General features: G+C 34.6%; 1 long non-coding RNA gene across 1 annotated transcript in view; it reads right to left on the bottom strand.

Moving 5' to 3' along the window:
* Window positions 1-2,832: 2,832 nt before the first annotated feature.
* LOC145688314 (uncharacterized) overlaps window positions 2,833-21,878 on the bottom strand; it is a 36,840-nt gene continuing 17,794 nt past the window's right edge. The window contains exons 2-3 of the long non-coding RNA XR_014131870.1: window positions 4,773-4,931; window positions 2,833-3,635 (exon numbers count right to left, since the gene is read on the bottom strand). This is a non-coding gene — a long non-coding RNA (uncharacterized LOC145688314). The remainder of the gene's footprint in view (window positions 3,636-4,772; window positions 4,932-21,878) is intronic.

Consider the following 21,878-nt stretch of genomic DNA (forward strand, 5'->3'; position numbering starts at 1 on the left):
TTTATTAGAAAAGCTCTATCTCGTCTTGTATCATGTCACGAGAACTCGAGAGCAACGCTATAGTCGGTTACCTCGCTCATCTGGGTTCACTCCCTTGAATTTGTTTCTGTGGAATGAGCTCAAATGTCTCATGGACGAAACTTCTATCGCAGCAACCGAGGTTCTCGTTCCAGCTGTCGTTGTTATGCCAGAATGCCTGGCGTGTTTGAACATACCAAACACCATCAGTTTCGCCTACGTCACCTATGTAAGGAGGCCAATTGTAGCCAATTTGAACATTCTTCCTAAGGTGATTCCCATTTTGCCTCTCTCGTACAGGTAAGTGACATTACAATTTCATTCAGAGATGCATCCGGTTTTATGGCTACGGGTGTCGGTGAAAGAACTCATTCTACATGTTTGATCTTTACATCTTTGTATAGTCTATATTACGTTCCTTTCCGAGCAGCCTAAAGTCGTAGTTCTATATTATTGTCGTCTAACCACTACTCATCTCAAACGCTCATGTTACCACACTGTCGGGGGTGTCTACTTCCTTCATATACTCGTTTCTCACTTTACTACATTACCTTTTTAGTTTACTTTCATGTATAATCATCTTCCACGCATTGTCAACAATATTTTGTAAGCTACGGGGTTACGTAACTTACTGGTAGAGTACTCATCTCTGGTGAAAGGGGTTCCTGGTTCAATCTAAGGCCAAATGAGTTTGTAATTAACATTCCGTATCCGTGGGGTTTTGGGGTACTCTAGTTTCCTCCATTTCGTCCATTCTCCTTCCACCAATTCTTCCATAATCATTCACTTTCATTATAAATATTTATTTAACACAGGGCGTACATGTCAGACATTAAAGTTAAGGTTTAATTTAGTTCCATTTTGTTCACTAGATTCGTTCAGTACTGTAATTATTGCAGTCATTCACCGAGAAGAAATCTGTCGGCATATTGATTCCGTTTGAGGTATTGCTGTTCTGTCAACGATCTTTTTTCACTTGCTGGGAAATCCTTCTATAGACATCAATCATATACATTTTTCCTAATGGAATATTTGGGAATCTGTCACTTCCTTAGGGAAATATCTTACGGCTTCATTTCATATTCCTACGAAAGATGTGTATGGGCGGAGCATGTTTTAATCACACTCAATTTTAGAAATACACGACTACAAAGAAAATTTGTGTACGCTTTTGGCAGCCTGTATCTTAGAAGCGATTCCGATTACATGTTCCAAGCTTTGTAAATGATCTTTCGAAATCTCCTGTATGTGCCTGTTACTATGTTTTTTATTAATAAATGACAAAAAGAGCTTGATTCATTTTACCCATCTTCTGCCGTTCTCATATTACAAGGTGCATATTGACCGGGAAAAGGACAGCCAGGTCGAGTAGCAGTAGAGGCAAGAGACTGTGAACAAAGAAAAAAGCAAAGCCTCGTGCCGCATACTTAACGGAAACACGTGCTAATAAGGCCTCCCAAAAAGCCTTGTGATTGAAACATTTGGTCAATGCACTCAGGTCCGTCTCTCCTGCTTCGGCTTGGCTGCCCCGTCCCGTCCTATGCAGCTGTCTTAAGTGTCACTGGCATTATTAGCGAGACTTGACTGATAGATATAAGACAAACCTGTACACTATTCACAACACTGATATAATTTTGTAAGTCATGTTTTACGAGATGTTGCATTAAATGATTCAGAAGGTATGAAAAAGTTAATAGGAAACACTTCACTCGAGATTGATGAGTTAGGAATAAAAAAAAAAGTTTCAAGTACATAAGAGTATTGCAAAATACTTTTAAATAACAAACTATAAATAAATATTTACATTGTAAAATATATTTGAATACATAGTTTGAACTACTTGTTTAATAAATGATAGTTTTCTTTCTTTTAGGTATTTTAATTTGCTGCTATTTTCTGGAAGAAATAGAAGAATTTGCTCTGGAAATTAAAATAAATAGTTTTTCGTTCCTGTTTGGATTATTTTCAATGTTATTTATTCGAGTTATAGTTATATTGAGCGTCGTTTTGAATATTAGTTCATTTGCTGTAAATTCAAAATAAATTCTTCACTCTATTCTGCGTTTTGAGTTATTTTTGTTTAGTTCCACCTCTAAGAATAATCTTGGGTTTGTTTCAATGATATTTTATGTTAAGAAAGAACAGTACAGGGTTGTTAGAACTAACACTTTTCCGAGTTAAGTTCTATATCATGTAGCCAAGAAATGGAACACTGTTCGTAAGCCCGTTATTCAACTGTAGCAAAGAACTTCCAAGTGGATATTGGTGAGCGTTCTTCTTTTCTTCACAGGAGATCAGAGTAGTAACTCAGATACATCAGATCTCATTGGAGATCTACGTCCCACATTGTTTTCGTGCTAAAAATGAACCTTACACCCAAGTACCTAATTAAAACACAACTTAAAACACTGTATCTTGATGCAGATTTAGTCCTTATTGATTTGAACATTTGCTTAGTATGATACACCAAGCATATAGATCAGCATCAATGCCTATGGTTAATTCCTACAACGTATGCAAAACCAAAGAAAATTCTCAATGTAACGTCATTGAATTTTGTTTCAAGTTTCAGAAGCGTTGTACGTTTAAAAATATATCAATAAGTTAAGGATAATTGTATACACATTTCCCTTTACAAATTCCCCCAGCCTTGTTCAAAGTACAGGTTGGAAGAAGTAAAGAGTGCATTTTTTGCCCTGTTAGAATTTTATGTAATTTAAGGTGAAAATCAACAGCTACCAAATATCTCCAAAAGAAAGGATGAAATATATTAGTATTATACGTAAGGAAATCTTTAAAAATGAAAACGAACAGTTCAGCTGCTAAAGGACACAATTTTAATCAACTTTATTCCTTTTAAGAAAAAACACAGATGTTAAGTTCAGTTGGATGGTTGATCTTATCAGGAATAATGTAGATATTACAGAAGCTAAATGCATCGGACATCCATAGATGATAATTGGATGTTTTGTTAATGTTAACAGCAAAATCTGTCTAATTGTGATCATTACGTCACTGCAAATAGATCATTATTCTGTAAAAGCTGAATTACGAACATTATTTTAAATATTGTATAAAAATATCACGTTATATTCTCCTTTATTTAGGAATATAAAATTAAGTAATTATAACCACAAACTCTGAAAACCTACTGTTTTGTCTACGTTTAGCAAATAATACTATGGAGGGAGTGATTATCTATTTTTTTCCATGCTCAGTGTCTGTTTTGACTCTTATTGTGTGATATACAATGATAATGCTGTAACTCATTTAGTGAATAAAAAACACTAATCACGTTAAAAATAATTAACAAGCATGATTATGAGATATTTATGTGAAAGCTTTAACATGGTGCGAGATGATGAAATATATATTTAGTTTAGTATAACTATAGTTCACTATATTATTACTGAGATAACGTTGTATTGACTCTTAAAAAAGCGTAAAATTTGGACGTATGATCAGTTCGACAGATTTCACTATACCACCATGATTCGTCAAAGGCAATACTGCAGTACATCAGGAGGTGAAATTAAGATTTATTTCATCACGAGGCATAAACCGAGGATCTACATCTCGTTTGTTCTTGCATCGACCCATGTACTGGAACACATAGCCTGCAAAACAGCAAACAAAAGAATTCATATAATTATATTCCTTACGTATTTATTTGAATTTTGCAAATACAATAAATGCTCGTATATTTACTCAATTTATTAACAACAGCAATTTTTTTCATCACTATTTTTTTTATACAACTGAAGAAGTTCGTTAATTTGTATTAAGCATTAGTATAGACATTTTGTGTTCTGGCAGCACTTAGTTTTATTTATTTATTTGTTCGTGTAAATTATCTTTAAAATATTAATAATCAAACTGTTCAATTGAAATACAGAGAAATGAATGTTTTCAAAGTACAAAATATTTTACAAATGTGTAAACAAGCCTTTAACAGATTTCGAACCTGTTAAATATTGTGAAACTCTAGACATAAAACTGAACAGAACTTTGTTTCCTGTTCGAAAGAAATTTTCAAAAAAGTGTATATATTTTACATGAAGAAAAACTCTGTAATGAGAATATAAATAAACTTAACCTCGACTATGTGAAATAAGAAAAATTAAATAAATATTTTTCATCAACTTCTAGGAAAGAATTTCCTCGGGTTACGTTCAAAATCCACCCGCAAAAGTACCCAGTATCAGTTTTGAACACTAGAAACTTACTAAGAATAATGTTGATATATTCAGTTGCATTAATTGATTCGAATATTTACTTTTCTCAATGTATTTATTCACTTAATCTTTTAGAAGAAAAAATATGATTTACTAAATGTTTTGGAAATCGAAAAACGATAATGTCAAAAAGCAAATTTTGAATAGTTTTCTTTCAAAACGTTTTAGTTCGATAAAATATCCTGAAGTTAACTTCGCACAAAGTGGAAGGATTAAGCTTAATATTGGAGTGGAAGGATTATATTTCTTACAAATATAATCTTAAAAATAAATCTCCGAAGGTATACTTATATTTCTTACATGTGTGTGTGTATCTTCAAGATTACTCGGTCCACTGCAATATTGTGTGTTTTACTTAGAGTTCAGATCTCAAGAAAAAATCTTAAATATGTTATCTTGTTTCCACTAAGCATCTCATTAGAAAAACAAAGGAATACGCAGTAAAAATAAAAATTTTCATAAAAAGTAGTTCTGAAATATTTCTACAAATATATGTGTAGCCTATATATAAATACCCACTTTTTCGTTTGCATTTGTTGACGCAATCCAAGACACATCTGCTGCCAAACCATCGATATCTATTGTATTCGTTCTTGGCACAAACAGGAACAAACTCAAATGCACAACCACATGTTGGACACTTCTTTATTGCAAGAAAGTGTTCAAATACCATTAGTCCTGAAAAACAAAAGTACAGTAGATTTTGCTTAATTGAATATTGAATAATTCAAATCACTGAAATTCCGGAAAAGAGTGTTTGTTTTTGTTGAAATACATATTAAAACTAAAAATCATGTTTAATAATTCAAAATTTTTAAAGTTTCGTTCGAAACTAAATATCATTGTTTGAAAAACATAGGTAACCGTATGTTCTAAAAACATCCAAACGCTTTCGAGTTAAAGATACTAATAATTAATCTGCTTCATTGGCTCCAGGCTCGAAGCGCATGTAATGTGTTCTTCTAACTTTCGCTCTGCTAACACATAGTAGTGAATAATATTCTTGTTGTGATTTGTGAATGACTTTTTTTTTGTATTCTCGTGATGAGTTAGAAAAAATGTTCAAACTTACTTAAAACGCGTTAATAATCCAGCCCAGACCAGCATGACGGCGAAAGTGTAAAACGTCGTATCTCCATGTTTATGGAATTTTAGATTTTGGTTGCATTCAATTTCCCACATTTAAATCTAAGTGTGTGCAAAAACTCGTAAACGAAAACCCAATAAAAAACGTAAAAAAAAAAACTACCTTTAAAATCTTGTATCACATTTCTTGTGGTAAAAGCAGTACGGTTTTATTGCTCTCCTGAAAAGTTTGGTTTTAATGAGTTAGAAGTATTTGCACTTTCGCTGTCGAATGCAAAATATTTTGCTATCACTATCCAGAAAGTACAGTATGTACGTACTGGAAAATTTTCCATCAAGAACTACAATTATATTCCAGAAGAAGCAGCATTTTCTATAACAAAGTTTCCAGAAATATAAACGTTTTAAAAAATAAAGACAGAAAAATCTTGGACAGTGAGAGGAAGCGCAAAACTGTTTGAAGTCAAGTTTTATTATTATTATTATTATTTGATCCGATTTATCAATATCACCTTTCTAAATAGCCAAAACTTATCCTTCCACAAATGACAAGGTGACTTTACTTTGCAAATTACTATCATAATCCGGTATTCAATGCTAATAGAACTCTTCATAGCTTGGAAGAGAACGTATGTACAGGAAAAATCTGTCATGTCATAACTAACGACCTTAAAAGATTTCACGGGAAAGTACTAGGTTGGTACGAATGAAATGTCTAGGGAAAACATACATCAGCAAATTAAGGTCAGGCAACAAACGTCAAAAGATCTGAACATGGCTGGAAAACAGACAAGAGTAACCAGACAATCGGGAGGCAATGAACTGTTAAAGAGATAGTATGAAAATGCACCTAGAGAACAAACAATTGAGGGTGATTTTTATTTACGATTGAAATTGCACACCAAAACGCAAAAATAAAATAAAATAAAATAAAAATAAAATAAAATAAAATAAAAAAGTGCATTTGAGCCAGGAATAGCGATTAGCCGTTGGTTTGTTAAATTTAGTTCCAGTAACACGACATTGCAAAATGAACCCCGTGGGCACCAACCATAATCAAATTCGGATGAACTTCTCACGAACACCGTGGTCGGAAAGTATTCGTGTCATTGAAGACGAGTAAGGTGTATATCATTATACCGTCTTTCGATGGCTCCGTGCAATCGACGAGGTGAAAAGTTGAACTTATTTCTGCCAAATGACCTGACAATAAACAACAAGAATCGCCATCTGGAGATGTCTAGTTCTCTGTATGTAAGGAATACCGGGAAAATTCCTGCATCAGATTGTCACTTCAAATGAAAACTGAATTCACTATGTCAATCGTAAGCGGTCAGAATAATGGTTGGATCGCGATCGACATGTAAGGTGGTTTCCACAATCCTAAAATATTTTTCTTGCACTATGGTTTGTGATAAGAGTGATTCATAACGACTTTCTCCATCGAGACGAAACCATCACTGGAGATCGTTACAGTGCTGAATTCCATTAAATCCTTGCAAACTTGCTCGTAAACATTCAGCAATGATCAACAGACATGGTACCCTAACTTGTCCCGCAAATGGCAATGCAGACTCTCCATGAATTGCAGTGAAACACTTCGTCACCCACCATATTACCCCAATTTCTCCAAGTGACTACCACTTCTCTCAGTATCCAGAACACGTCTTTAGAAAGATGACCTTCTTTGATTATTATCTGGCGGTTGAGGATTTCTTCGCATTTCAGATCGCATTTCGCCACGGTAGTCAATTGCTACCTGAATGAAGGCAAAAATGTTTACTTGCAGATTGTTACTATTTTGATCAGATTTTCTTTTGTTTTCGTTTTATCTTCTGGAAATGACGCCTCTGGGTTGGACATTTTATTCTTACCAACCTACTAATAATACTTAGGTTATGTTTCGATACTACCGCACACACACATACGAATAGACACTTTGGCAGATATACGCTCGAAAGTTTTCAGAAAATAATATAGAGTATATCCATCCATCTCAGTACGCACTCGTTCTTTCGTAAACTTAAGGTAAGTACACACTGGAGCATAAAAATATTAGAAGAGTATACCGGTACACCGTATATTCCCATATACGCCCTATTACATCCCTGCATATATATATATACGTAATACTCGGAACGTTTCCAGTACAATGGCTCTCCGGTTGAATTCAATAAGCACACATTTTAACTATCTAGCATCAAAAATCAGTTCTTTCAATATATCATTTCAAGTGGGGTTGTAATATGGCTGTAAAGGAGTGTCTATGTTATCATTAGGAAAAGACAAAAAAAAAATAGATACAACCTGCTAGTTAGCATTGTATTATGCTCTACACACATAGTTGGGATGGGTAAAACCGATTTTTATAAAAATATAACGGAAACTGCTTTCTAGAAATAGAGAAAATATAAAAACAAGTATTCCAGTTTTTCACCGAAACCAGTTTTGCCTTTTTATTGAGAATCGCTTCGATTTTCCACCGAAAAAACATGATAGAAAACCGAACCGGTTTTGATAGAAAATTCAACTGGATTTTGATAGAAAATTTGGCTTTAAAAAAAAGTTAAACCGGTTTTTGATAGAAAATCCAACCGGTTTTGAAAAACAGGTTTTTGATATTTTAAAAACCAGTTTCGGTTTTTCTAGAAAAAAAAAGCTTTTGGGCCCACTTCTAGTACATAGTAAACAAATATCTTTTTTTAAAGCGAAATAAAAATTGCAAATTATTATTGGGAACAAACGATTCTATTTAAGCGCCCCGGAAATTGTTTTTTCTTTTGTATTTTCTCGAAAACTGTGCTTTAAAAATTGCCCTCAACCATGCTAATTTGTTGTTTCCTCAATGCGATCTATATAGACTCATATGTTGTTTGTTCTATACACCGAAGTGCCACTGAATTAGGGACCTGAAAAGTGAGCATCTGCTTTTTCGACCTTGAGAGCAACTGCCAAGCAAAAGAGGGCGTGTTATTTGCCACGGTGTTATTTGCCGGAAATCGATTTTGGTGACTATGCTGTCACAGTATTTTCATTGTGTTTTATCAGATTCCATTATCATGAAGATTCACACACATCTTATGTAAAAGTTAAGGGTTGGCAGGCATAATATCACAATAGCTTCATGAATTGATATAATTGCATTTTTTCTTTAACACAGTTTTTAATATTACTCTATCTCGTAGTATTACTCGTATCTACACGTGTAGTGTTACTTTTTGTTATATAATGTTCTATTTTTCCGTTTTTTCTACGACTAAAAGACTGGGTTTTATATACTTAAGAGAAATGGAATAAAATATTTCGGTTTTATATTTCACGGTTATGCAGTGTAGACCAAAGAAGAGGGTGACAATGAAAATGAAGAAAAATGATGGAATGAGTAAAGTGGGAGAAAACATGGAGAACCCCGAGAAAATCCACGGACACAGTGTTTGTCCAGCAGAAAGCTCACTTGGCGCAAGCTGAGATTGAACCAGAGACTTCAGGGGTAAACGCTCTACCACTGAGCCACCGTGGACCCTATATACTGTACTTAAGAAATATATATACAGTTCGGGCAGTCACAAGAACAGGCAAAGTAACAAAATGTCAGTTGTAACAAAAGTACATATGTTAAATTATGAAGCTCAAAGCTGATCTCGTATAACACTTCTGCTAATTCTAACTCGTTTCTAATATCTCACACCAACCTTTCTTTAGAAATAACACACAAAAAGTAGAATTTGTGCAACCAGAAGCATGAAATAAAGTAATGATTGTAACATCACATCGCATTTGGTTCATATTCCTAGGCGGCGGCTTCTATTAGAACCTTGATCTCTGAATTCTGTACAAACTGCACACCATCCATTAAGAAAAATATAAATCCGAATAAAATGCTGCTATTAAAAATCTGTCTTTATAAATGATATTGGTATCCTTCGTGTAGTAAAAGAGGTTTTCTACTCTTACTAGTTTTGGACTCCCTGCAAACATCCAACAAAAATATATATCGTGCATGACACAAGTTTTGGATCTTTTATATCTGATTACTGCAGAGGGTGAACAGGCTTTACACGAGCTGCATTACAAATATCTTAGTTGCTGAAATAAACAAGTTTTGGCTCTCATTGGCGGAAAAATTATCATGAAGGAAAGTCATTGGCGGAATAGTTACAAGATACCCTCATGATATTAAGGGCTGTCCATAGGTACTATAGGCTGAACACCTTTGTACAAAAGCAGATGGAACACTCAATCTTCTATTCTTACAGATGATGATGTTATTAATCACCTGAAGGAAGTTCATTTTTAGATACAAGTAGGCCTACATGCTCCATTGACAACAGTGATAGATGGTGTAGTTTCTCTTCACCCAAAGAACTAACGTTAATGCCACTGGTAAAATAGTGCCAACGCTTGGATAAATATGTAACTGAAAAACGTTGAATCGAATGAAAATATTTCTAAACATATCCATACATGGAGTTTCGAGAAAAATAATCTTAAACTTGGGCTCTTTGAAGAATTACTTATGCCAATGGTAACGGTGTCCAGATTTGGTTACATTTCTAGTTGCTCTTTTCATACAATTTGAGAATTTTGAATCCAGTGGAACTATTTTTAAACATATTTGTCCATGTCATCACGAATAAGGTGACTTTAAAGTTGTGCTCTTTTATCTCAAATAATTTCTGATTTAACGATAATTTACTAACCTGAAATAACAGTAACTAGCAGTGTAACGAAAATCCTGAGAACAATGCAAATTTCAGGAAATACAAGTATTGCGACTTCAATTGTTAAATCTCATTGAAAAGAAGAAGTGATAGCCGTTTATTTTCTGTGACTTAGTCAGATCCAAGAAGGTAGCTGCACACATACCGACTTTCTTTTAAGATTATCACCCACATAAACTCAATAGGTTGTGATTAATTTTTTGATTGCATCACTGTCATCCAAAGTATTTATCCTGAGAATGGTTTCAAAATTGCTCAAATATTAGTCATTTCTGCAAGCTGAGAATCCATTTGAGACACTATTTTGTGTACGATTACATCAAAAACCCAATACTTATATTGTCCTTCTTCGGTTTATTCTGGGAGTGTTTCAATATCAAATGTTTCCAATGCAGTATTTAACTTCTTATATCTATATGGTATAAATTTTCACTTCAAACATTCAAGAGAATCAGTGGTTCAAACTTGGAGAAACATAATTTGCCCATTACCTCCGCTATCCCATCATGGTACTTTGTAAAGCTTTCGTTACTTCGGGTAGTTTTTCCGCTTTAGATTTCACTGTTTCAATTCGCGCACAGAGCTCCCTTGTTGCTGTGTGGATAGCCTACAAGACTTTGGAGTGGGATACTTGAGTTCGATTTCCGGTGAGAACTCATGTGATTCGGATTCCATGTTAAGCTGTGGGTCCTCGTCTCATATAGCCTTACTGCTGAACTGAATGCTAAATTCAAATCGACTTCAATTCGTTCGTACTCAATATTCTTTCAGAAAGGCTATAGGTTGTCCACCCATATATTTCAATGATATATGTAATAATCCCTGTGGGCTTGAAACTATCTAAGTAATAATATAAAAGAGACTAAATTCTTGTATTATCGATGAACTAAACTTCATTCATGTTAACAAAGATGTTTAAAAGATTGTTAAATCCATATATTTAAATCTAATCTAGGAAAGTTATTAATATTATAAGAAAATTTTTTAATCACTTCCTCTCCCGAAGACCTTGCAATGCGCAAAATGTGTATCTAAATGATATCAAAAGGTCTCACTGATGAAGAAAAGCAAGGGAGGGTGGAAATATGAACAGACCTATTGGAGAGGTGAGATGAAGTTTTGGGCCGTAACAATCATAGATGATGAAACCTGGATCTTTGCTTATTACCCTGAAACAAATCGACGACGTGTCCTACGACCACCAATCAAAAACACTCCATATTCATCTGATCTTGCCCTCAATGACTTTTTCTTTTTAACACGTTGAGCGCTGCGGAGAATTTTGCGTCTTTTTTAAATAGGTCAACATATAATTTTGAAGATGAAAACAATAAATAAAATGCAATACTGGACCGTTAGCACAAAACGTTTCGAAGGGGTCGCGTCGGTCCCTTCTATGGGGAAGTCTCAACAAGATCGGACTTACGGCCTCTTAAGAAAGCAACCCAACACAGTAGACATGTCGGTCCCACGGGACCGATGCGGTCTGTTGGGCGAATCACGTGTCGGTTGCATGGGGCGTACATGGCGCTTAACGTGTTACCCAAGGGTCAAAACGGTGTGCAACGGAAGACACTTTGATGACACTGATAGCATTTAGACTAATACGATTGCAGGTCTGAAGCTCATTTCAGAAATAGAGTTCCGAAAATAAAAGAGTGGAATAAAAGCTGGCATCAGTGTATAGCTTCCCAAGAAGAGTACTTTAAAAGTGGTCCCATCAGTATACAGCAATGTAGTATATTTTGTGGAACGAGTTTGCGAATTTAATTGATCGCATGGTTCTTGTTTTTTTTTTTTTTTTTTTTTTTTTTTTTTTTTTTTTTTTATCTCTTGAGCGGACGCACACATACATGAACAAAGAGAATAAATATATAAAGAAGTTTTGGTGAACCAAACTTCCTTTAAAAATTCATTTTCATTATTCATTTTTATTTATCAATAGTGGCCATTATTTAATATTCTTTTATGAATCGTATTTGTATATATGATATAGGAAGGACTATATAAGCAATGCAAACGTTAACTAATATAAAGGTAGAATCCCTGCAGCGGAAATACGATGTTTCTTACTTGATTGTAGGTAGATACACAGAAAAAAAAATGTTAAACAAATATAAAACAATTTTTTTAAACAACAAAAATTTAGATACAAGAAGCTGCTGTTATTTATCTCTAAATTACATTTTTTTATTTTTTATTTTATTTATTTATTTATTTATTTATTTTATTTTATTTTATTTTACTTTATTTTTTTGCAGGAGAAAGTGTGTACTCTAGAAAAACAATCCGTATAATACACCATAACTGACCATTAAGTTTGTTTGTTGATGCATAAAAATTAGCACATTTTAAAACCAATTCTCAATAATAAGAGCATATGGGTAATTAAAAGAATCATACTTTTGGTCACTACAGTTTTAGGGTGAAGGTGATTAATAACTTCAGAACAAGCTCTTTATTTCATGTATGTTCTAATAGAAGTACCAATCATCTTATTTTATAAAACTGCGATTGACTAACACAAACGAAGGAGAACGAGAGAACGAATTGTCGGAGAAAGGAAATAGTGCATTATTGGATCTGTAGGTTCGATTAAGGTAGAAATCGATGAGGAATAACGGAGGCGTAAGAGTATATTCACAGGAAATGGACATACTCTTCGTACCGGAGTCAAATATCCGACATGGAAGCTGTGTTGTAATTCTTGTACGTAGAACCGTTTGAAATATCGCGAGCGAACAACATAAATACAGGATGTACACAGTGGTATTCGTTTAGAAAAGACATGGCTACAGTAGTTTCAAAGTAGGTTGCACTAACTACCGATAGTACAAATGGAGGTGAGTTATTATCATCATCATTATCAAGAGTCTACTAGACTTGGCGACCTTTTGGCACAAGAGAGCCCTGTACCCCACAGTTCGAACATCGTTGATATGTAAATATTCCCTTTTACCTAGGTAATATCATCCTTGATGCATCGTGATTTCGTGGTAAAGCACTCAGATCTGAATCCAGGAGTAGTGGAGTCGATCCCAAATCATGTAAAGTTTCGTGTTCGACGACATCATTGTACTGGTGTCTCCGGGTTTCTCTTAGTTCATTATTCCACCAATTATTGTAAATATCAGCAAACATGACTTTCAATAGCTTCAAGGTGCGTTTTATTTCTCTTTCTCGACGCTGTGACAAGTACAATGCTCCACAAGCAATCTTGCATAAATCTTTTCTTGAAAGCCCTGTTAATAATCCATAACAAAACACGTTTCGTCTTGTTAAAAGCGTTATTCGACACCCACGTTTGAAGAACTTGCAGATATGGTGTTTGTCTATGGGCTAGCTAATGGAAACGGTCGTGCAGCTGCAAGGTTATATCACAACAGGTATCCAGACTGGCGACATCCAAAGTACCTCATGTTTCCGAGGCTATTTCGGCATTTACGGGAAACGGGACACTTGCGCTCATTACCTCACGACCGCGGAAGGAGACGAACATCCAGGACTCCAGACCTTGAATAAAAGGTTCTTGATCGTGTGGCAGAATAACCTTCGAAAAGCACTATAGCATTAGCACATGAAGTGGAGGTTGATCACAGTACTGTTTGGAGAGCACTCCTACAACAACAATTACACCCTATCATCCACAGAAAGTTCAAGACCTGCATCCTACAGACTTTGCACCCCGTGTGGTGTTTAGTGAATGGGTAGTCCAGCGCTGTTTGCGATACCGCGATACTCTTCACAGATGAAACCTGTTTACGAGAGAGGGTGTATTCAATAGCCGGAATATCTATGTGCGGGCCGACAAAAATCCCCATGGTACCATTGTGTATGGACATCAACAGAGATTTGGGGTAATATCTGTGTAGACATAGTCGGTGACAAGCTTATATGACTATATCTCTTACCGTCTCGCTTAACTGTACCGTATGTGGGTTCAGCATGACGGGGCCCCAGCACACTTTGGAGTAGCTGCTCGTCGGTGCCTTGACCATTCCTTCCCGTAAAGGTGGATCGGAAGAAGAAGTCCTATTTCTTGGCTGGCACGATCCCCTAACCTGAACCCAATTGATTTCTTCTTGTGTGGTTATGCAAAATCTCTCGTTTACGATACACCTGTACAGAACGAAGAAACCATCCTTGCTCGAATCCTCGCTGAATGTGATATCATTAGCACGAAACTAGGCATCTTCGAGAGGATGAGACAAAACTTATTACGGCGATGCCATGTGTGCATCGAAACCAGGGGACGAGGTTTCGAGCATCTGTTGTGAATGTAAGTACATTTGCTCTTTCTACCAGTATAATTTTCAGTCTTGTCTATCTTTAGTATTTGTCGTTCTCCATTACCATACACACACTGTATAATTGCTGCACCCGACGTCCTATGTCACTCCATTGTCGTTTATGCCATACATATTTCTTGCTCCAAGGATTCTGCTTCCTAGGATCGCTCTCAACCTTCGGTGATATCCGGACTTTGAGATCCCACATTCTGCCACACCCCTGTCCACTGCCACAAGTGATACCGATTTCGTGACACCGGCAAATCGCCTCCTGCTTTGTTATGGCCTCTTGAATTACTGTCAATTCTCACTGGCCCTTTTCCCAACGCTCCGATAGTAATACAGTACATTTCTGTGATTCTTCTCTTGCGCCACCACTGTTCCTCATCGATTTGTACCTGAATCGAATCTCCTTGTCAAATAATGCACTATTTCCTTTGACCCGACCTTTCTCCGACAATTTGTTATCTAGTTCTATTCATTTTTGTTCTATTTTGGTACATTTTTGGCGGGCTATAGCTCAGAACTGACCCATTTCCGGAACACAATTTCTTATCTTAAATCACTTCTTTTGTCCTTCTTCATCGTCCCTTGAAATTTGACCCATAATTAATGATACACTCTGGTGGAATATGAGAATTAATTAAATACTTAATCAACACTCGTCAAAAGTATGTGACAAGGAATAGATTATTAGCTGAATACTATTAGTTGAGAATCGACAATCAATAAAAGCAGTATTTTTTTTAATATCGCACAATTGATATTAGCTTATGTTCTGGAGAAAAACCGAGACATATTAAGTATTGAACAATTCCTTTGGGCAGGCACGTAGCCAAGGGGGTGGGGAGTCCGGACCCCCCCCTTCGAGACCAGGAATGAAAAAAAATAAGAAAGGATGAAACAAAATAAAATGAGAAAAACAAGGATCAGCGTTAAAAATAAAAACAAAAAAACTACAGGAAGCTTTTGGTTACTTTTTCCTAATAGGAGATTTGTATTACTTGCAATATATGGTGGTGAGGTGAGCGAGATATCCTGGCAGAGTCAGGGAATTTGAAATTTCTAGAAAACTTACGGAATTCTCAGAATTTCTGCTACTAGTCTGGGAGATTTCAAGCTTCTGAAAGCATAGTGCCGTTGTATAACAGCGTGGACATTTTTTTTTATCATAATATTTTATCGCTTCTCTGCAGTATCAAATATGTTATTTCAAAAACAATTTTCTACTCCTTTTTTAACCTGTGATTTGGAACAGACAGTAGTTGACAGAATAATAAAAACAAAAATTTATGAGGAAAGAAAGTTCTGTTAACACTTGATTCAACAGAGAAAGGAATGCAAATATTGAAAAATATTTTACAAGACATTATTGAGTATGTACTTTTTATAATAGTGAATATGTACTTTTTATACAGGGTGTTTCAAAACAATACCGACAATGTTTGGGAGGTGATTCCTGACACTAGGATAAGACAAAAAGTATAGACCTATCTGGGTGCACAAATGCTTCCTTTTGGACTTATAGGCTGCAAAAACATGAAAGAATTAACTTTAAAGATCCATAGCCTCACAATTATAGGACCTATTGTAGTCGGGTCAGACTTCACTTAGGAACTATTATGTGCCCTATCCAAAAATGCATGTTTCAGAATCCTGAGGTACTTTCACAACCATTTTTATAGAAGGGGTATGGTTACGGGCATATAATTTGAAGTAGTCACCAACTACGTCTATAAAAATTGTTGTGGAGGTACCACAGGATTCTGAAACATGGAAATTTGCATAGGGCATATAGGTCCCATATTTTGGAGCTATGGGCCTTTAAAGTTCAGTTTTTCATGTTTTGCATTATTTGACCTATAACTCCGAAAGGAAGCCTTTGGGCACCCAGGTTGGTCTATACTTTTTGTCTCATCTTGTTATCAGGAATCACCTCCCAAACGTTGTTGGTATTGTTTTGAAACACCCTGTAATAGTTGAGGTCATAATAAAAGGAAAATTCTTATATTTGGATCAAGAGAGGAAGGACGTAAATATTGTAAAATATTTTTAAATACGTCTTTTTATTATTTTACTCGAGATTTCTTCATAGTTTATTAAAATACTTACTAACATATACTCATTTTATTCTTCTAACAAACCAATATATGTTGCCAGTGAAATAATTAGATTGATCGAGCTCCTGGGCCTTCAGTATTTCATGTTACCCCCCCCCCCCCTTCATTACGAAATCCAGGCTAAACGAACCAATATATGTTTCAATAAAATAGTTTAGAATGATCGAGCCTCTGGTTTGATGACCACAGTATCTCATGCCTCGAACCCCCCCCCCCATCTTCACGAAATCCTGGCTACGTGCCTGCTTGGGGACAGATTATGTCAGTCCGGGACTATAAAAACTCTAGATATGCCTGGCTATTATCCTGACTATTTCCCTTTGTGACTGCAAAATGTTGAGGATCCAACCAATACAGAATATAAAAACAGAACCAGAGCAATGATAAATAACAACAATCAAATATTGGGGGGAAAATAAGAGGCAAAACACAAACCTCAAAATAAACAAAATGATGGAATATCCAACTGAAAGACCCAAAGACAATGAAATAAAAAATGACCAACCTACCTATACAAGACTATCCTTCGAAGAAGTGTATTTTATTGTGGATCTTTCATATAGGTGCAGTAATATAAATAAGTGAAAGATAAAACAGCCTTCATAGGAAAAGAGAGAATCCTTCATCAGTCTGGAAAGCCACATAACAGTGTTGTCAAAGGATTGGCATAAAGATTCGCTAAACGAGAGGTGCAATGACTATAATTTTGGGTGAAAAATCGGTAAAAAGTTATTTGTGAAATCCGTTGTCTATAAGCACTGTTTTTAAAGTTACAGATATAAAATAAACAATATGTTATACTCAAGTCTTTGTCAATAGGATGTAACAAATCCTTTAATTTAGGGATCGTGTCAAATTGTTTCCGGTACTTTTGTTCATATTTTGGATCCATATTAGTTCTGAAATAATTAACACTACAGTACTTACGTTATATGTTCTATATCTAGAAAAAAATTCAGAATAATTAAAAGATCGCAAAGGACAAATGTAACAAACACCCACCTCGCTTTTATTCACGCATCAACGGCTAATCTCGTTCCTATCGGTAACGCTGTATTATTCATGCATCGCAACGGAAACTCTGCGAACTAAAGAAGATGAAGGTTGGTAATGTTCTCCGCTAGAGGGCAAGGGTAACAGACGACAATACAAGATTGTGGAAGAGTGGTTACGCTGCACTCCCAACTCCATTTAGCTCCTTTTCCCCAAAATTGGCAACATTGCTACATAGGGAGAATCGGTCTGTCTTCATCATACACATTGCACATAGAAAACGAGAATCCGTGAATGTTGTTAATATGGGAAATATTATGATTCACGTGAAGAAAGCTAGGGGTATTGTGTAGTTCGAAAAGAAGTTGAGTTTGTTACAACAAACCACTCTCAATCAGGGACATGAATTTTCGTTGATATTTTTTTCTGAAAGCTACATTTTTTTATAGTTTATATACTTTGTTAAGTCATACTTAGAGCAGCAGAAGAGAAGGGATTGCATATAATTTATCTAACTTGTAAAATAGAGTGCCCCTTCGTTATGTAGTTGGTTTGTTGAAGTTTAGTGTCCCTTTCTAACACCGAACTTATATGAGACGTGACCCTACCATATAACGGTTAAACTGATCTACCGTAATGTTCTCAAATTTCAAGGCTTCCCCAACGGGAATCGAATTCGTGACCCTGTGCACCAAAGTAGCGCGCACTAGTAACTAGATAGACCAACGAAGAGAGTGAGTGTCTCGTTGTAGGCAACTAAAACGGCTAACGCACGTGATGTAAGTGTAGGTAGCTACGGGTTCGATTACTGTTGGAGGTGTTGTCCTCCAATACAAACCTTAATAGTAATTCAGAACCCTATTTAAGCAATAGATCTCGTCTCATATAGTCTTGGTGCTGAAAAGGGACGACGTACTGTAAATTAGTTGGAGCTAGCGCAGCGAATCTTATTCCATTGGACTCGATCGGTATTTACGTGTCTGCTCTTCTGTTCCACGGTTACTCTCCTAAAACTCATCCAAATTTTGTGTATTTCTTCTTTCAAGGGGTTGAAAGCTATTGAGGATAAGATAGTAAAATGAGGTAATATTTATCTTCATGTTGTGGGTACATGCAAGACAATTTATATATATAAACCACATTAAAATATTGTATTACAAGAAACCATAGTGTAATTGACTTAGATCATTCCGATCAACCTCACAGCTTGAGGTTAAAAATTTGCTGAGAATGAAAAGGTACCGTAGATTATGTCCACCCTCCGAATGTAAAACACAGTTATCTTCCAGAATAATTTTTGTTTTGAAAAAAAAAAAAAAAAAGTTCGATTTTAATGTAACATATCATACATTTTCTTTGAGGAGTTTCAGTCTCCCTGGTTCTGCACTAGTTTAAAATCGGTAAAGAATAGTTTTTTTATTCTTAATTTTTATATTTTTTTATTTCTTGTTTATTTTAAGAGTTACACGATAGCTTTTGAGAAAAAAATGCATTCAATTTAATGGAATATTATATATATATATATATATATATATATATATATATATATATATATATATATATATATATATATATATATATATATATATATATATATATATATATATATATGTATATGTATATGTATATGTATATATATAACTCTTTGCCAATATTTTAAACTCTTTTACTCTTAATGCACACTGTTTGGGTTAAAAATCAGCCAAGAAAGAGCACTGAAATTATCTGCCTAATGTGAGATGGAGTACCCTCCCGTCTTAAAAACAAAAATATGCTCCACGATATTGTTCGTAAAAGTATTATATTTTCATGTAATATTGCGGTCATATCTTTAAACCTCACATAATTTCCACTATTTGGCATTAAAATCAATCGAAAATATGAGTGACCTTATTTTCTCCCTCCCACCTTCAGTTTTCTTGTTTTACAAAAATACCATAACTTTCGTAATATATATATATATATATATATATATATATATATATATATATATATATATATATATATATATATATATATACTCAATTTTCACATGTGACGCATGTGTATTGAGACTTTCACATTATCTTCACTGCTTGGAGTCAAAGTCAGTCAAATATGAGTATACACTTAATCCGGCCCCCCTCCAACCAAACCAGGATTAAGAAAAATGTTCTATGATAACTTTCATCAAAAGAATCGACTTTCGTCAAATATGGGGTAATATTGTGATTCAAAATTTACAATCATTTGAACTACTTGGAGTTGACATGGGTCAATAATAAGGTGTCAATAATGGGTCATACATCCCCCATCCACACAAACATACGCAAAAAAAAAAAGAGATTTTTTTTAAATACCATATATATAATATAGTGTGTTTCATTGAAGATTAGTGAGAGGATTGAGGTTGAAATTACTCAGAAGGAAGAGGGAAATTTACTAACTTCCACTATGCACAGCATCATTAGTTTTTATTTGAACTTTTAATGTATATTTATACTTGTGTTATCTTACTATACTGCACTTTGCATATATAACAATATTAAATTTTTTGATTACGTGCTTTGTGAAACATGAAGTTATTAAAATGGATCTAGTTCATAACGATAGTATTACTCTAAAGTACTAAAGCTTCAAATAGAAGTACTAAAGTACAGTACAGAATATGTAGTAGTATCTAAGAAAAAGATACAAAAATGTTTTATCGTAGTAATTTTATTACACTGTCATAATACAGGTTGTAACAAGCTGGTAGCAGCAAAATTTATTATCAGCTTCGAGATAAATTCGTTCTCATATTTTTTTTTTTTTTTCACTAAAAGTCAGGGCTTTAGCATTCATGCTGACTGCAGAACAAAACGTTTTATGGAAAATCTCATTTTCTGATACCTCTTACAACACTATTTTTTCATCTTACATCCTGCGTAACAATAAGTAAAATAATAAGATTGTAATCACTTTTATACTACCTCTTTATTACTATCTTGAAATATTACTTGCCAGCCCTACCTGCTGGTCTACTTGCTAGCGTGTGTGCCTTGGGAATATGTGGTCTGTAGTTAGTTGGCTGGTCGGGGTGCATTAAAATTAGAACCCATTATGATGGCTCGGATGCCACCTTAAACTGTAGGACCATGACTCATATAGCCTCGGCGCACAAAAGGAACCTCTACAAACAAACATACTGTTTGCATATATCATTCTTTGTTATGTAAGATGTGTGTAGTTTCTGCATTTTTGTTCCATTATTGAGTGTTATCTAAATACTATATGATAGTGACCTCTGCACAAAGTATTTTAATTTCATCAGAGCAATATGTTATCGCAATGACCTTTTCATCATGTCAATTTTTTATAACATCTAACATCCAATCCCCTTTCGCGTTCATCTTAATAATAAACAACAAACACCTCCGTCTGTGAGTCACACTAATCCTATAATAAGCAGTCTTGTTAATATATGTCGTTTCCTGCGCTATCGAGTGTTAAACTATGCAAGTAATTTTCCGATTTAAAACTATTAGGACGATTTAATTGCAACTGAAAAATTATATATTTTTTTTTCAATTTAACTATTCTAAAATCTGGTTATTTGATTGCAACTTAAAAACTGTATTGTTTCAATTTAACTATTTGAAAATAAGACAAGGGTCATGACCGTATTTAGATATCAGGACCTACACAGATATTTTTGTAGCAGCATGTTTAGCACCTAATATCTACTAATTTCATTATTTGGAACATACATGGTTTAGTTACCACAATCGTTCTCATTTTGTTGATAGATGGAGGACAAAAATAAAAGATATGGGTCACGGCACTTAAATTTTCTCGTTCTCCCATCTCAGATTGAATGATAATATGTAGTTATTACGTAAATGTTTATTTGCGAAATATCAACAAAATTATAATAGACATTTTCGGAAACTATCGAACAAAGCACCCCCAAGAGGAAACTACCTTTGTGGACCTTCTGATAACAAGTTATTTATGCCATATTTCAAATTTGTTAGTGAAATGTTTATTTATGAAATATAAACAAAATTGTCTTAGTATTTTTTAAGCAAATAGTTCGGGAAAACCTCCCCCAAGAGTAAATTACCCCTTGTGAATTCCTTAATAGAAAATGAATGAAATCATATTGTAGAGTTCTTAATGGGACATTGGTGCATTTATTTATGAAGTATGAATAAAATTGCCTCAGTCGTTTCTGAGGAAATTGTCCGACAAAATTTTACCTTCAAGAGTAAAATATCCCTTCTAGATTTTTCATCGAAATATTAACAAAATCTTTATAATCGAATTTGCGAAAATGCCGCTTTTTCTTTTTAATTTTCACCCTTCAGTAAACTACTCTTAATCTTAAAGGTAGAACCTTACAACCACTCCCTCTCTCCTGGAGAATCTTATGAAAACCTTAAGTGTAAAGTTTAG

Source organism: Thermobia domestica, chromosome 1, assembly GCF_964235325.1.
Source record: "Thermobia domestica chromosome 1, izTheDome1.hap1.1, whole genome shotgun sequence".
Lineage (NCBI taxonomy): Eukaryota > Metazoa > Arthropoda > Insecta > Zygentoma > Lepismatidae > Thermobia > Thermobia domestica.